This window comes from Dioscorea cayenensis, chromosome 11 (assembly GCF_009730915.1).
Source record: "Dioscorea cayenensis subsp. rotundata cultivar TDr96_F1 chromosome 11, TDr96_F1_v2_PseudoChromosome.rev07_lg8_w22 25.fasta, whole genome shotgun sequence".
NCBI classification, from domain to species: domain Eukaryota; kingdom Viridiplantae; phylum Streptophyta; class Magnoliopsida; order Dioscoreales; family Dioscoreaceae; genus Dioscorea; species Dioscorea cayenensis.
The window spans coordinates 3,932,576-3,950,500 of NC_052481.1; the positions used below are offsets into that span (position 1 = coordinate 3,932,576).

The 17,925-nt window shown below is 32.9% G+C and overlaps 1 long non-coding RNA gene across 1 annotated transcript; it reads left to right on the forward strand.

Annotated features, from left to right (window-relative positions):
* Nucleotides 1-579: 579 nt before the first annotated feature.
* On the forward strand, nt 580-4,864 carry LOC120272387. The gene is made up of 2 exons (XR_005540182.1): nt 580-868; nt 4,618-4,864. It is a non-coding gene; the product is annotated as an uncharacterized LOC120272387 (long non-coding RNA).
* Nucleotides 4,865-17,925: the final 13,061 nt, after the last annotated feature.

Here is a 17,925-nt window from a genome sequence, read left to right on the forward strand (position 1 = left end):
TTTTAGATTATTAACTAATTTTAACCAATTTTTTTTAAATAAACAAGTAAAAAGGACTGGAAGGAGTATTATTTTTTATAATATATTTTTTAGAACTTTGTGGGGAGATCACGGATACAAATATCTTGTAACTAGTGTGAATATCCATGATTACATTACGGCTCAATATATAAAACAAAATTGGTTTTAAATTGTATATGTAAATTATTTTATTTTTTTATTTTATTATATGTGTTAATAATCTTTATATTTGCAAATAAATTAAATTATTTTTAAAATAAAAATGGATTTGGGATATTTAAAAAAAATTAAACTTATTAATAATCTCTATTATGCATAGCACATAATAGTAAATTCAAAATAAAGAAATAAATGCCACATAATTAATAACTATTATTTGTATATGAATAAACTACAACAAAATTTAATTTTCTTTAACACTCAAATCAAGTGCCAAGGAAGAACTATTTGTAGTTAACTTAATATCTTGAGTTTGCACTATCCTGATATGACAGAAAAATGGGGTTATGAGACTGTGAGCCCCACACCACTCAAAGCATGATCAATTATGTTTATTTTCTTTCTCCCTACCTTATTCTACCTCCATTGTAGAATAGCAATATAGCATCCCTCTCCTGCCCCATGACCTAGCTAGTTGAACTTCACCCCTCCACAACCATGCTCTCCCTCTCCTTTGACCACACCAGAAGCCAATTCTTGGCATGGAGATGTCAAAGGCCCAAGCTTCAAAGAGACCAAGGTTTTTCTTCTTTTTCTTCTTCTTCCTACAACCTTGGAAAAAGCTTGGTTGATTGGAGGTTGGATAGAAAGCTCAAGGGTGGAGTGGCTTAATCTCTACAACTAATTAGTAAGCAAGTTCTCATCTTGTTTTGAGCTGAATCTTGGTCTCTCATGCCTTGTTTTGTTGCCTTGAGGTGATCCTTGTCTTGGTTGTGGATCTAGTGTGGTTATAGAAATGCTAGACTTTAGAACTCCTTGCTTGTCCAAGATCTTTTTCTTATTTGTCATATGAAATGTTTGTATTATTCTTAGCATGGTTGTTTGCCAAAGTTATGCTAACACTTAGTCTTTAATCATGCATACAAGGTGCTTGTTGGAATGCCCTTGGAGACTTTATTTTATTTATTTATTTATTTTGCCAAGATGAGCGGCTAGGCTACTAAGAAAGACAGAAGAGTGCACAAGCCTAGACGGAGCAAGTGAGGGCAGGGCCTCGCGCACACATGGGTGTTAGGACCACTCGCACACAATCACTACTCATACTCCCAAAAAATATACCATCACCCATGATTTGAACTCGCGCCACTTGTGAAAGGTCCTAATGGGGACCCAGCTACCAATAGACCCTTGGAGACTTTATTGCTAGCCATGCCTTGACTTTTAATCATCATGCTATGGTTTCTTCATTTGCTTGTCAAGTCTAATTGCTTTAAGATGCAAATGCCTAGGCATATATTCAAGCATGAGTGTATCACTTCTTTCCTATGACAACATGTCTTTCCTAGCCTAATGGTTGCCTTAATTTGAGTAAGCTATGCTCTTGATCCTCTCATTAGTTCATACCATTGTTGGTGTAGTCAAATGCTTACTGGGTTTTAATTTAGCATTTGAGCTATTAGATTTGGTTATGCTATATATTGAAAATGTTTTGAAAGAGGATTTTCTTAGCTTTGGAGAGTGTTGGAGTGGAGCTATTCCAAGTAAATAATAATTTCAGCTATATTCCTAGTTATATAGGTATAAATTTTAATTTTGTGCATTTTGTTATTTATCCACATTAGAGGAGGGCACGGGCCGACATTTGGCCCGGCCCGGCCCGCCTTGTGAAAACCCACCGGGCCAGCTAACCCGACGGGCCGGGCCGGCAACCGAGTTCATCAACTCATCAACTAGCCCAGTTTTTTTAATGTTATTATTATTTCTTTTGGTGCTCATGAGATTTGAAGCCATGGGCTTAAAGTTAGAGAGCAAAAATCTAACCACTTGAGCTACAATTTATTATTAACAATTGTTGAAAAAGACTATATATAGATAGGTGTAGGATATAGTCAAAATATTTTATTGGAAAACAACTAAAACTATGGGATTACACTTTCACAAATATTTTTTTTAAATTAGTTTTTATACTATACATATATATTTAATTTATAAAAAAAATTAAGAGACAATATAATAAATTAAAAAAACTATATAAATCAATATGTAAAATATAAAAGTACCAAACAATAAATTTTCATAAATATTTAAAAAATAATAATTATTTAAATTCTCTACACATGCACTAAGTCCCTACACATGCACACTCTTAAATTCTCTTAAATAGGGGCACTCTTATTTGTCACATATATATATTAAATTGTTTTGTTTCTATTTATAAAATAAAAAATAAAAAAATTGTTTTAAATTATGTATATCAATTTATAAAAAATTATATTAGTAAAAGAGGAATATCTTTGAATAATGGTTAACACCATATTATTTTGATTAGTAATTTTTTTATGACAATATGATGAGCACAATAATAATAATTCTATAGTTCGAGACCAAAGTGAAATTTGAGAACCAACCCTAATTGTAATAAATAAATAAGTTGATGACAACTTCAATTTAAAATAAGAATGCTACTTGATATTTAATTTTTGTTGCAGTTAAAAAGGTGTGCTAATAATTTAATTTGATAGATAAACAAATTAAAATATAACTTTTTTTTATCCTTTTTAAAATTATTTTGATATGTCTCAAAATTTCTAAGTTATTATAAATTATTTTAATTTTTTTGTTGTTTGGGATTAAATTTAAAAAAATATATATTTTGCAACTTCTTTATGTTCATTTATGTTTTATACCAAAACAAGAAAGATTTGTAGGCCAATTGGTTAATGTGTTAATTCTCCATCTTGGTTCTTGCTTGGCCGGGTCCGGTTCATGCTATGAGTGAACTGGACCTGGCGGTTCTGCCGGGTCAACTCGGCCCAGCGGGTTTTCTCTGTAGCATGGGTCGGTTTCGGATCTAGCTTCCTGTGAACTGGATCCGGCGGGTCGGGCCCGGTGGACCCAGTTAACCGCCTATGTCCACCTCTAATCCACAAGTTTGATTGTGGGGGTAGTTGAACATACATCGGTTGATGTTTTGACATTTGAATCTCGCAAACTTGTGAGTTCAGCTTTCATCACCAAATGAAAGTTTGAAACCCCCCAACCTTTCAACATGATGTATTATTAAGTTGTGAATCGGAGACTTTACCTACTTGTGTTGTAAATCATATATATATATATATACTACTAGCCTTATGAGATAAGGTTAATAAATTTTGAACATCATTATATATTTATCTATTTTTGTTTCTTCTAGTTTCTGTGAATAGTATATATATATATATATAATAAAACATATAAAATGTAAAGTATTAACTGAATATTTGCGCGGATCAATTGGTGAGAGACGCTCACTTTAAGTGAGACAAAAGGCTTAGGCCGCGGGTTCGACTCCGGGGGAGTGCGAATTATTTCCCGGCTAAGCAAAACAATACATGGCTTGTGATGAGTTCTGTTCCGGGTCTCACTAAGGTGGGCCAGTCTCTCACAATATTTTAAAAAAGTTAAACTAAAGCATGTAGCATTTGTTTAAGTGTTTATACATCAGCAACATGGTTTCAGTTAAATGGGTTATTTGTTAAATTATTTCAAAAGCATAGTTTCAGTTAATTGTTTATTTATTAAATTATTTTAGTGAGTATATGATTAATGTTTACACAATTTTATTAGCATTGATCTACTATATAATTTCAATGTTTTATTTATTTATTTATTTATTTATTTTAGAAATTTTAGTTATATTCCTTGAAAAAATTAATCTTGCAAAACTCTTGTTATAATTAATTAGTCTTCAATTAAGCTATGTTCTAACCTAGTCAATAGGTGTCAATATTGACCATGCTGATATGCACTCTATAATTAAGACTATAGTTTCGCGGTATGCCATCAGTGAAACAATAACGGTTTTGAATTTCTGACTAGGCCATTGAGGCAAAAATAAATGGATTGCTATTTTTACTCGGGACACTGAGTTAAAACAAATGGGTTTTGATTTTTCGACTCACGTGCTGCAAGGTAAAACAAATGGGTGTAGTAAATTGGAGACACTTAAATGATTGGAAAACCACTTTGCTTTGTTTCTGTATTATGCTAAATGTTTATGGATGCCAGTATTGGATTTTCTTGATGTTTTAGACTTGAGATTCAGTTTTTTGTACATATATGTATTTGGTACAAGTTTTACAAATGATGTTATTTTAAAATTTTGAAGTTTGTTAATCCATATTTTTTTTTTAGTGGAGTACTTACTAGGCTTTTTGAAGCTCATCAAATTGTTCATTATCTCTTTCAAATCAGAAGTAAGGTATTGCAAGGGTCAACTTAGCCATGTGGACGAGTAGTGTGTATTCTTTTTTGGTGGTGGGTGTTATAACACTTGTTGTTGTAATTTGTCTTTATACTAAACCCTAACTTATATCAAAACTCTAAACTCCTAGTTATCATGACTTTGTGATTTTGCTATCTGTATGTTTTATATATTTTATTCTCTACTCTGTTTAGGTGATGCGGCCTTGCATGTCCACTGGGTCTTGAAGAATATGTGTGCAACCATTTGTCCATGTTCCAGGCTCATCGCACTGGGTTCAGAGTGTGACAGAGACCTTTTAATACTATTTATAGGCATCTCTTTCCCTAATTCAGTAGCTTGATTTATATTCTCCATCAAATTTAAAGAGCTACATTTAAATTCGTAAGCAGCCTTCATGTTGTTTTCAAATTTTCAGTGTTGTTCATGTCAAGTTTGATATTTAAAATATATATATATATATATATATACTAGTGTGGGAGACTTGTGCTGACGCTACGAGTTTACATATGAAAGTAATTTTGATATGCAATTTGCTTTTCAATTTACTTCATTGGGTGGCATAGTTGAGACCCGTGTTGTCCCTACTTCATTGTCCACCCAATGAATTAATTCGGATATACAATTCACTTTTTCAATTTACTTCATTGGGTGGCATAGTTGATAATAATATTAATCAGACAACCGGCCTTATGTATTCAAGTATTGAGGACAAAATTATCATAGAATGGGATCTTTGCTTCTGATGGGTAGTCAAAGACCTAAATTTGCACAACTTTATATGGTTGAATCCGATGTTGAATTAAATTATAGAATGATATGCTTTCAAGTCAATAATGATATTGAAGAAGTTGGCAGTGACATTGTATGTGGATTAAAAAAAAATATGTTAGGTCAGTATAATGAAATTGTCAAAGTTTTTCGCACTGTAAGAGAGATGCATAAATTTAAAGAATTGCCAGTTAAAATAAAACTCCTTGCACATTGAGATCCTAAAGAGCACAATTATTCTGCACCAAATACTCATGAAATTGCTGCTCTAATTGTTGGTGATATTGGTATAAGTGATCATGGCAGGGATATTATAGTAGATCATCGACAAGATGGTTTGAAAAGGTTTAGTGATTTGCATTATTATTTTTATGTTATTTTATTTATAGTAGAATATCGACAAGAAAGTAATTTGGTTTTCAATTGTATATGCATTTTTTATTTTTATGATATTTTATTTATTATTTTTTTCCGTAGTTTAATTTTTTTTTAAATGTAATAAATATTCTATTTGTTGATGATTTATATTGGTTAGAAGATATATAGTAAGTTCTAAAAAAAACTATATATTTAGTAAGGATTTATTCATAAATGAATAAATTAAACAATTTTTTTTTTACATTCATCGTAGGAAAGTTGAGTTGTGATGGGATTCACCCACTTGATTTATACTCTCAAGTAAGTTTGGAAGAGTTATGTGTGCATCCACAATTTGTGTTCTTGTAATCTCAACATTTGTATTGCTTATATTAATGTTGAGATTTTCCTCTGCTTTTTTGAGCATTGCTTGTAAGTATTTTTTTTTTTTTTTTTTTTTTTTTTGTCTCAATTCTCATTTGTAGTGTATTTTCCACTTGTAAAAGAACAACGTATTAGTGAAAGTTTTTCTAAGGAAGTCATGTGAAGATGTTATTTGAGATAATATAAAAAATTTATTCCATATTAACTCATGCATAGAATAATTTAGTGTTAGATTAGATTGTCAATGATAATTATACTAAATCAATTTGTTATGCATTTCATTTTGTATTTATTAATCGAAATGCAAGTATTATAGTTATATGAAATTTGAATCTTTTTGTGCTAAAAATATGGTTAGGCCAAGATGCATTTGTAGTTAACTTAGTATTTTTAAGGTTTTTCTAGTGTGTAATGCTAATATGGCATGAAATTAAGTTTAGTTGGAAGGTAATTCACATGTTTTCTTATATATATATATATATATATATATATATATATATATATATATATATATATATATATATATATATATATAAAGGTTTTTTTGTTGCATTTTGTATTTCCTTAATGTATTTAAAAAAGACATACTAAATCAAAATGTCATGAATTTACTACGCAAGTCAACATTTATCATAACAAGAAGTTACATAGGTTGAAGTTTTCAACTGGTAAAATTTGTCTATAATATTGTTCTTCATTATATCTTTATATTTAAGTAGAAATTTCATTGATTTGAGAGTGTCAGAGTTGCTTAGAGTTCCTATTTAGTTTTAGTGCAACTTCTTCATGACATGGGTAGTAGTCTTATAATTTCAGTAGAATTCTAAACAATCAACAATAATTGTCAAAAAATTCACATTTAGTAAATATTAGTAAAAAATTTGTAAACATTAATTTGAGTTTCTCAATTAGCTCCTTTCCATTTGAAGCGAAGACAATGATATGCTATGCACTTAGTTTGATGAAACCTTCTTCTACAGCTTGGTCAATGAAAGAAAACAATGAGTTATAGTAGCTATCAATGTTTTCAATCCGACTTGAAACAAAGAATAAGTTAGTTATGTTCTTTTCATAATTTTCATTGTGTATGTGTATAATTGGAATCAAATTACTGGTTTGCTATGTATGCCTAATTGTGCCGAAGTAATTACTTCAAAAAGTTTCTCAAGAGTGTCATAACCTCCTGCATAATAAATAAAATTGAATTGAGTCTATTTATGTCTGTTTTTAGCTATTTATTTCAAGAAAGTAAAAATATAATGATTAGTGAGAGGATTTGTGATTTTGTGCATAATGAGGAATAAAAGAGGGGTAATTTTCTTCTGTGCTACCTAAATATGTACTTATTACACTTTGAGCACCTAATTTCGATTTGTATCAATTTGAGCACCGCAGTTTGATTTCCTTACAACGGGAGGGCCCTGAGATGATTCTGGTGAGGATTTGCTGATGTGTCCACCGGAATGCAGCCGTGAATTTTATTTTTCCATGTCGGATGAAGACGTGGCTTGGCCAGCTGGATGACTTATCCGAGTGGCGGCCCTTCTTGCCATGGAGGATGCCACACCATCCTCTTCCCTCTCACTCTCCTTCTTTCCCATTCCTTGCCTGTTTGCTTTGCCCTAGAGAAAGCCAGCTATTCCCTCCCCCTTGCTGCTTTGCCCCTTCCCCTTGCTTTGCTCGCCAGCCATCAGTCGGGGTCATCATCTTTGCCCTAGAGAACGCCAGCTATCCTTTGGCCATCACTAGCTTTGCCCCTCCGTTGCCCTAGTTTAGAGACCTAGAAAACACGAACCAACCCTCAACCATATAACAACCTCCATTTGCACCTAGTGACTTCATGATGGACATCGATAGGGTGATAAGGAACCCGGACTTAGGATCTCCAACTTATCGTAAGTACATTGCCAATTTGTCATGAAATTAGAATTTTATATAAATGTTAGCATCAATGGTGCTTGTGTAAATTCGTTTGAGTACATTGATGATTTGCATTCAGCATCTTCAATAGATGTAATTCTAATGCTAAAGTGGCAACTTTTATAATGCTTAACTGACAACTTTTATAATTCAATAAGGTGTACTCTTTTCAGACTACATGTATATCTTTAAATATAAATATTGATGAGTGGTCCTAGGTGAGTTCTTATTTTAATTGGGAATTAAAATAAATGGACATTGAAGAGTGGTCCTGGGTGAGTTCTGATTTTAATTGCAAGACTTAATATAAGTAGACATTGAGGAGTGGTCCTGGGTGACTTCTTATTTTAAATGGGAATAGCTGGGATGTGCATGAGATAAATAATGGTCCATGTTGTGAAAATAAAGAAAAATTAGTTTAACTCCAATTTGTAAAAAATCTACAGTGTTTTCAACAAAAAAATATGATAGCATCTCTTATTTGTTTATTACTGGCTTTTAGTACAATATGATCAGTATGTTCAAGTATCTAATGACCTCTTATTTTGAGAAAAATCTATTATTCCACTTGTTTCTTTTTTTGTGTCATTGCAATTTATAGTTTAAGTACATGCAAGACTAAGATGTGTGAATATGATTTTCGTATCTAGAATGAAAGCTGAAGTATGGATAAAAATTAAATGTTCCTCTCCAATGATTTAGTTAGCTTCTTTTGTTATCCATGACTTCCTTTGTTACAGTGAGATTAGCATGAGATACACAATTGTGACCATTTAATCAATTTCATGTCTGGCTAATTATTGTTGGAAAAATTATATTTTAGCACCTCACAATGATTACTTCACAATAAAATTGTCTTATACAAGTGATGGCGTGCATAAGTGGGAAAGCAGGGAGCTTGTTGGCTATATTGACTACTATTGCATTGATAAGATGTCTAGATTAGAATTGTTAGGCATGGCCAAGGAGTTGGGTTTGCAAGTAGAAGGTTGCACATTTTGGTGGTTGAGATTCAATGGTAATGGCTTGAGCTTGGCAGAAATAAAAAATGTTGCAGATGCCTTGGAGATGGCTTCAAATGTTTCCCAAAATATGCTGATGAGTATATATGCCAAGGTCTGCATCATAAGTGCAAGTAATGATGCTGATAAACCATTTGTTGAAGAAAATGTTGACATGCAAGATGTTTCTCTTAAAAATGATGCCGAGGAATAGGTTGAAGTAGAAAATGTTGATATGCAAAATGATTCTGTTGGGAATGGTGACGAGGAACATGAAATATATAAATGAGAATGTTGATATCCAAGATGTTTCTCCTGAGCACCAAGGAAAAAATGATGAAGGGAGTGAGTTATATGACTCAGGGTATAGCTTTGACACTGAGGAACATGACACAAATGAGGGCAATGATGATGCCATTGTGCCTAACATGGTTAGACATGCAAGAAATGAAGGAATAGGAGCATGATGTGATGTTCATGAAGAAGAAGAAGAACCTAACTCTGACTATGGAGAATCTGACTCATGTTTGTACTCAATTTCTTCAACAGACGATGAAGTTGTAGGTCCAAGAAAACCAAAATACCCAGAGTTCCAAGAAGAAATTGACATGAAGGATCCCCATTTCGCAGTTGGAATGAAGTTCACCAGTTTTAAGCAATTCAAGGAGGTTGTTAGGAACTACAGGATAAAGCATAGATATATTATGAATTTTAGACCCAGTAATAAGAAAAGATACAAGGCAATTTGTCAAAAAGGTTGCCCTTTCTACTTGTGGGCAGCTCCCATGATCAAAGATAAGGACACAATTCAAATTATATCTGGGATTCTCAAGCATGAGTGCAGTAGAGACCATAATGTAAGGCATGTAAGTGCAAAATGGATTGCTCAGACCTACATGACTCAATTTAGGGCAGATCCTTCATGGTCTCTGGCAAGTATTATTTAAGCTGTAAAGCAAAATCAGGAGGTTGAGATTACTAGACTAAAAGCATGGAGGGAAAAATCACTTGCTCTAAGGTACTACTATATTTACTTCATGTCAATGCTTATGTTAGTGCATATTACAATTTACTGCTGATGATTTGACACCATTTCATTTTGTCCTGCAAATAGCATGTTAGCTGGTGATGAACATGAGCAAATGAAGAGCTTGTATGACTACAGGCTTGAGCTTATGAGGACACATCCACAATCTATTATCAAATTCAAATGCCGTGAATGTGTTTTTGAAGGGATGTATGTTTGCTTGTCTTCATTGAAGGATGGATTCCTGGAAGGGTGCAGACTAATAATTTCAGTAGATGGTTGCTGGGTGAAGGGTTTGTTTGGAGGGCAACTACTTTCAGCTGTGGGGATAGATGCAAATAATTGCATCGATCCCATTACATGGGCAGTGGTGGATAGGGAGAACAATTATAACTGGAGATGGTTCTTGAAGTTGCTAGCTGTAGATTTGGGCATCAACAACAACCAGCATTGGGCTTTTATGAGTGATAGGCAGAAGGTTTGTTCTCATAACACTTCATCTTCAATTAATTTAATATAGGTCTTAAAATGTCAGCTTTAACTTATCCATATTGTTTATTTTTCTTTGTTTTTTGTTGTCTTCTTGTTTGTCCTTGTGTATTGTATAATATATGGGAAATAAATATCATTATAGGGCCTAATACCTGCATTGCAAGACCTATTCCCCAATAGTGAACACAGATATTGTGTTAGGCATATACACACTAACTTAAAAAATAATTACAAAGGAAAAGCTCTAAAAGATCAACTATGGAAATGTGCAAAGGCCACTTACAAACTTGCATTTAATAAAGAAACGGAGTATTTGAAGGCAATGTCCCTTGGAGCTTATGGGTTCCTGTAGAAAATAGCACCTGAGCATTGGTATAGGGCACACTTTAGACCTATTTTTAAATATGGCATGCTCTTGAATAACCTCTATGAATGTTTTAATAGTCTAATACTTGGAGTTAGGAGCAAAGGGATAGTGACAATGAATGAATTAAATAGAACAAAGTTGATGTGCAGAATTCAAAAGAAAAGAGATGCTATGCAGAAATGTGGCAGTGAGTATTGTCCTAGAATAATGAAAAAAAATTAGAAAATGCAAAGGCATTGAGCTTTACTTATAGCACAACCTGGTCATGAGGTGCATAATACCAAGTCCTAGGCAATGAGGGCCAATTTGTGGTTGACAGAATAGAAAAAACTTGCTCTTATAGAAAGTGGCAATTAACTGGAGTGCCCTATGCTCATGTAATCTCTACATTATACTACAACCAGGACATGCCTGGAAATTATATAGATGAATGTTACAAGGTGTCCACATTTTTAGCAATCTATAGCCACATTCTATATCCCACACAGGATAGGAGTTGTTGGCCTACCTAGTAGTACCCAAAGCCCTATGATCCCACCTCCACCTGTAAACAACAAAAGAGGGAAGAAAACAATACTGAGGAGGAGAGACCCAAATTAGGATGTTGGATTCACCAAAGGAAAGGTCAGCATGAAAGGCAGGAAAATCACTTGCAGCATATGTGGTGTTGCCGGCCATAACAAAAGATTTCATGGAATTGAGGTACTTTTGCAGCCTAATTTATGAATTGAATGAAATAAATTTTTATTCAGTATGGCATGGTTTGTAACCATGCATATATATATATGATAGGCTAGGTTGCAGAATGAAGGAGGACAATCAAGTGATGCAACAACTAATGATTTAGAACAATGTGAGGTAATTTCTTTTCCCCCTTCAATTTATGTGATTTTCATGTATTGGGTATAAGCATTAACCATCCAGTAATATAATTGCAATGATTTTGATAGGACAATGCCAATAATCCTATGGATGCAATTGATCCATACGTTTTGGAGGAACATTTCCACTTTGTATGGTTGGAGTCATTTCCATTCTGGAGTCATTTCCTAACATTGTCATGGCTGATTTGTTTTCCATGACATTATCAGGTTGATCACTTCATTCAAACAGAAATGAATAACCAACCTAATGAATCTAAACAAATTCAAGTGGAAACCATATCATAGGTAATGTAATATAACTGCAAAAAAAAATTACAAGATTAGATAGGTGATTTGTTTCCAAAATTGCAGGTTATTGATACACAGCAACCTGATCTCCAGAATTTACCAATTGAAATGGAAAGGAGGCCATTGAAGAGCAAAATTGAGACTAGAGGAGAAAAGAAAAATAACATAGTTGCAGCCACCCCAGGTGCTGAGCAACATGTTGTCACAAATCCTGTGGAATCTACAACCAACAGAAAATCAAGTAAGTAGGCTCATGTAACCTCAAGAGCTCCTGCATTGAGACCCATAATGAAGAACAAAAAATGGAAGCTAAGAGTCAAGCGTGACCTGCAATGCAAAAGAAAAAAGAATGGGTTCCCCCTAGATGGCAGGAGGAACAAAGGATCAGCTAGACTACCTTGATGAGCGATTGGAACGGCTTGAAGGTGTCGTTGGACAATTGGAGTACTTTATTGATGCATTTTTGGATGGGGAAAATACAAAGATTGTACCAATTGTGATGATGAACCCAACCCCGTCTATGAGGTGGTGGACTCACAATCGTCAGGGGCGCTGGAGGTGTAAAGGTCCGGACACAGGCCAAGAAAAAAGTAGATAATGAGAGCCAAAGTGTGGAGTACTAAGATGCAGAGGCGTCTTTGCTGCGAACCTGATGGTAAAAGTCTATCCAGTCGGTGGTAAGGTCCAATTCCCCAAATTGCTACCTGATGACTTGTAAGTAATTTAGGGGTTATCAGGGAATTGAATGCAAAAAGAACCAAAGGCAAAAATACAATTTAGAATCTTCATTATAGTGGGTATTTATTAATTTTCATTTGTATTTATTTGCTTGAGTTTGCCTTTCTTCCATGGCCCTCCTCCTCCTCCTCCTCCTCATTGCCTTGCTAATGCTTCATAATTTGGAGGATCTCAGAGCATTATGGTGAGTATTGATAGATTAATTTTAGTTATGCTTTGATGGGATTGGGGGATGGGGGATGGGGGATGGTGGAGTTGTAGATCTGTGATCGTGGTTTGGGATTGGCTACTTTAATAATATTTTTGTGGATCTGTGAGTCATCCTCTAATTTGTGTTTCTAATCTTTTTTTTTTTTGGTACTCTAATTTCTAGGAAGTTTAGGATGTAGTAATTGAAGGAACCGTCTGGAGAAGTGTTTAGAATGGATGTAGGAATCATGGTTGTAGATTCAATTGAAGGCGGAGCGGAGGGATCTCCTTGGTGAGATGGTTGAACACCCTAACATTTGTGATATCTAATAAATGAACCACATAGAGAAAATCTCAGAACAATGAAGCTCTCCAGCCAACCATTGGCACTCATCTTCTCCTCCTTTGAAAAATCCAAGCTTTGAATGCAGAGAGAGAGAGAGAGAGAGAGAGAGAGAGAGAGAGAGAGAGAGAGAGAGAGAGGTTTCAATGTTCTCCAGCCATGAAGATAAAGCGATGGTGTGAAGGTTCACTGATCCTATTCCTTGTTCTCATGCTTACTCTAAGCTACACCCTCTTCCCTTCCACCATGAAAGTGCCACCTTCTTCAATCGCCGCTGGGAAATTAGGGTTTTAAAAGGGAAATTAGCAAACATGTCTTCATTGACCATTTGACTGTTTTAAAAAGAGATATATTTTTTTAAAACAAAAAACCAAACCTCAGTGACCAAATGCACCCTAACATTTGTAAAATTCAAAGAGAAAACCGCACAAAGAGAATCTTAGAGCAATGAAGCTCTTCGGCCAACCGTTGTTTGGTTAGATGTAACTGAAGATACTGTATTATAAGATTTTGTATTTGGTCAGAGTAATTTATAAATTTGGAATTAAAAATATTTTATATACAAAATATTTTAATGTCATTTTGATAATTTTAACTATCGTATTAATTAGTTTCACTATTAATTTTATCATTAAATTAGTTATTAAAATTATTATTATATTTATTAATTTTTACCCTATTTTACAAATTTTGAATTTAATTATTTACCCATCAAAAAAAAATTATGAGCTTTACATACATTTGTACCATGTTATTTAATGATTTTAATTATCATATTGATTATTTTAACTATTTATTTTATTATTAAATTAGTTATTAAAATAATTATTAAATTTATTATTAGATTTTTTAATTTTTCCACTCAACAAAAGTATTCATGAATGTTTGACAATACTTACTTTTTCTTAATTGGTCACATATAGGTTACAAGTTATACATATGAAGAGTCTGAAAACAAGAGATTTGGTTTTACGCTCAAATTGGGCGTAAAACCAAATAGTCATTGGATGTAATTAGAGTTACATGGATTTTTAAAATCATGTGAACCAAACACTGGATTTCTTAAAATCCGATAACTCAAGTTATATGTAGCTTCAAATCCCTCCAAATAAATACTAGCTAAATGTGGCTTGTGTTCCATCCTAAATAGAACTTCATTATCTTGTTGTTTGCTGCTTTACGGAATCATAGTCATTGCATGTGGTATAGTTTATTGGTTCAAATCTTTGTTAATCAGTTCAAATCACCGTTCAAAGGTGTATTAAAATTTTCTCTAAAATTATTTACCACAATGAAAACATATTTCTATGTCAATAAAGATGCTGTAAAAATGTTTTTTTGACGAATATGACAAACGCGTATAACGTCAAAGGCATACGCATAATCTAAGTTATATGGATTTTTAAAATCCTATGAACCAAACACTGGATTTCTTAAAATCCGGTAACTCAAGTTATATGTAACTTCAAATTTCTCCAAACAAACATTACCTAAATGTGGCTTGTGTTCCATCCTAAATAGAACTTCATTGTCCTGTTGTTATGATTGGCCATTTTATGTTTGCTGCATTACGGAATCATAGTCATTGCATGTGGTACAGTTTATTAGTTCAAATCTTTGTTAATCATTTCAAATCACTGTTCAAGGGTGTATTGAAATTTCCTCTAAAATTATTTACCTCAATGAAAACATATTTCTATGTCAATAAGATGCTGTATCTTTTATTTTTTTGACAAATATGATAAAAGTATATATAACTAGACGCATATGCATAATCTGGAAGTGAATGCTTGACGTATACACCTCCATCCTAATGACGTAAGATTTGAGCTGCAAACCTACACTTCCAATTATAGATTTATTACTGCCATCACGTCCAATATAATTTAAATTTGACCAATGAAAAATTTCACATAACATCTTTTGTTGTCGGACCAAACGTCTTTAAGTAAGTTTGTTGCACTTCCGTACTTTTAAAGTTATGATATATATTGCCTTCAATTTTATATAAAAACTTTTTGAAGAGTGGGTCTTGGTCCTTTTAAGAAGACACTTTCTAAATTATCCAGTGCATTAATTATCTTTTTTAGCAAAATATCTTTAATTACTCAATATTTTTTCTGATCAATAAAAATGAAATGCACCATAATTACTTTCTCTTAGTTACGGGAAAAATGCAGGGCTCTTCATTTTCTTTAAACTTTCATTCACTTTAAAAAATCATCTAGAAGGGTCGATATACTCTGATGCTTTAGGCCTCTGTAATGAACCTCTTTAGTCCCACATCGACTATGAGATGAAGTCCTTATGTGTATATAAGTGGTGGTCATCTTTCACCGCTAGGTCGGTTTTTTGGTGACACGCTCTCTTCACCACTTGTGTGCATAACATGGTGCTTTCGTTGAGAGTCTATGCCGGGCACGGTTGGAGCTAGTCCGCGTCATGTCTGGGCGGGTTTGCGGAGCGGGTAAAACCTTGGTGGGTCCCAGAGTCCGGCCCCATAGTTCGGTGCCCAGACTACCCGGACTGATGAGGGCGTCAGTCTTGATCGGTGGGGTATTATAATGAACCCCTTTAGTCCCATATCGGCTATGAGATGTAGTCCTTGTATGCATATAAATGGTGGGTGTCCTTCACCACTAAGTCGGTCTTTTAGTGATACGCTCTCCTCACCACTTGTGTGCATAACAACCTCCTACATCCCATAATTCAATTGAAGAGCTTGGTAGCTGAGGTTTCCTTTGAAGGTGTTTCAATGGAGGTATGATTGAGGTAGTATTTTATTTTATTTTATTTTTTCCATCAAAGCATCAATTCATTGTTTTTAAACATTGTTACACTTAATCTGATATTTAAAGTTATAAAAATAATTCTCTTTACCAATAATATATTACATGCATCACAGACACTTGAAATTATGTCCGAGCTTTCTGGTCATTCGTAACTTTAAATTATATCCAATATTGAGTAACATATAAAATAATCCAATAAACATAGATGATATACCATTAAAGACCAATTGGATTTATATTATTTACATTTAAAAAACCAAAGACAACAAATGTTTTATTATTTAATAAAATGGTAAGAAATGTATTAAAATAAAGTTAATGTAATTCATATAAGATACTCCTCCGTTCTTTTTTATTTGTCACAAATCTATGTTTTTTTTAATTGTCATTTTTTAATATCAAAAAATATTTATTATTTTTTTACAAAAATTACCCTTAACACTATATTCAATTTTCTTTTTGTAATTAAATATGAGAGAAATATATGAAGGTATAAATTAGGGGTAATTTTAGAATAATAATAAATTTTTTATAAAAGTTTGTAAAATAACTAAATTCCTTGATATGTGAGATTCGGTTAACCACGACAAATAAAAAACAACGGAGAGAATAGTTTCTTAAGTCAATAAAACAATAAAAATAAAAATAAAATTATTTATCATCAGTTATAGAATGAGAAAGAAATGGCCAACAAAGCCTTAATTTTCCTTTATTTGTGAGATTAGAGATGCATGAGGAATCAGAAAAATACTTGAACATATAACATTCGATAGGAAGATGAAAAACTATAAAATTCATTATTTATAGGAAAAAAAAAAATGAACGCACACAATCATTAAAACAATAACCATCTTTAAAATTTGTTTTTTTGCATATATAAATATAAAATAAAATTAAAAGTGTATTTTTTTACCATGCATTTTTGTTAATGTGTATTAATTATTTATAAAGTAAATAATAAAAAATTAATTCGTTGTTGAACTCTTAAAGCAAAAAATTATTTGTTTTAATCATAAAATAAATGTTTTTTTATGAAAATATTTGATAAATGTAAAGAGAATAATAAGAATAAAGAGCCAGAATATTTACCAAAAATCCTTTAAAATTCACTTCTTCTTCTTCTTTCCTCTTCTTTATTTCTCTTTCTTTTTTCCTTCTCTTCTATATATTTTACAATACATAAAGGGGGTATTTATAAGTTTACAAGAGATGAAAGAACGGTCATGATTGATTTGATCTGACAGACCAAAATACCATAGTAGATGGAATAGTAACAGTAATGGCAATTGCTACAGTACCACATTTGCGGCTGCTACAGTGATATCTATAAGGTTGCTGCAGTAATGCCGATTGCTACAGTATTATAGCTACAGTGGGCATCCATTTATAATATTCATAACACTCCCCCTTGAATGCCTACAACCAAAGGATATGCCTCGTTATTACCTTACTAGGAAAAACCCAGTGGGATAAAAACCTGGCTAAGGAAAAAGAGCACACTATCCTTAGTATATTTGAGGGTTATTACCTCATTAAAAACCTTGTCTCAAAAAAACCCATTGGGATAAAAACCTTGGTGAAGGGAAAAAGAGTACAGTCTCCCCCTTAAATAAATAATTTTAATTTATTTTAGGAGTACTTACATCCTTCAATCTTCTCATTCCGCTTTTATGTATAAGTTTTTGGTGAATGCACTTGGGAAGTGATTTTGTGAATAGATCTGCTTGATTCTCATTAGATTGAATCTTTTGAACTTCTATAACGCCTTCTTTCTGGAGATCATGAGTGTAGAAAAATTTTGGTGATATATGTTTCGTTCTGTCACCTTTAATATAACCTCCTTGTATTTGAGAAATACAAGCACTGTTGTCTTCATAAACTACTGTATCATTTGTTGTAACAGTTGGTAATTTGCATGATGACTGTATATGACCAATCATAGATCGCAA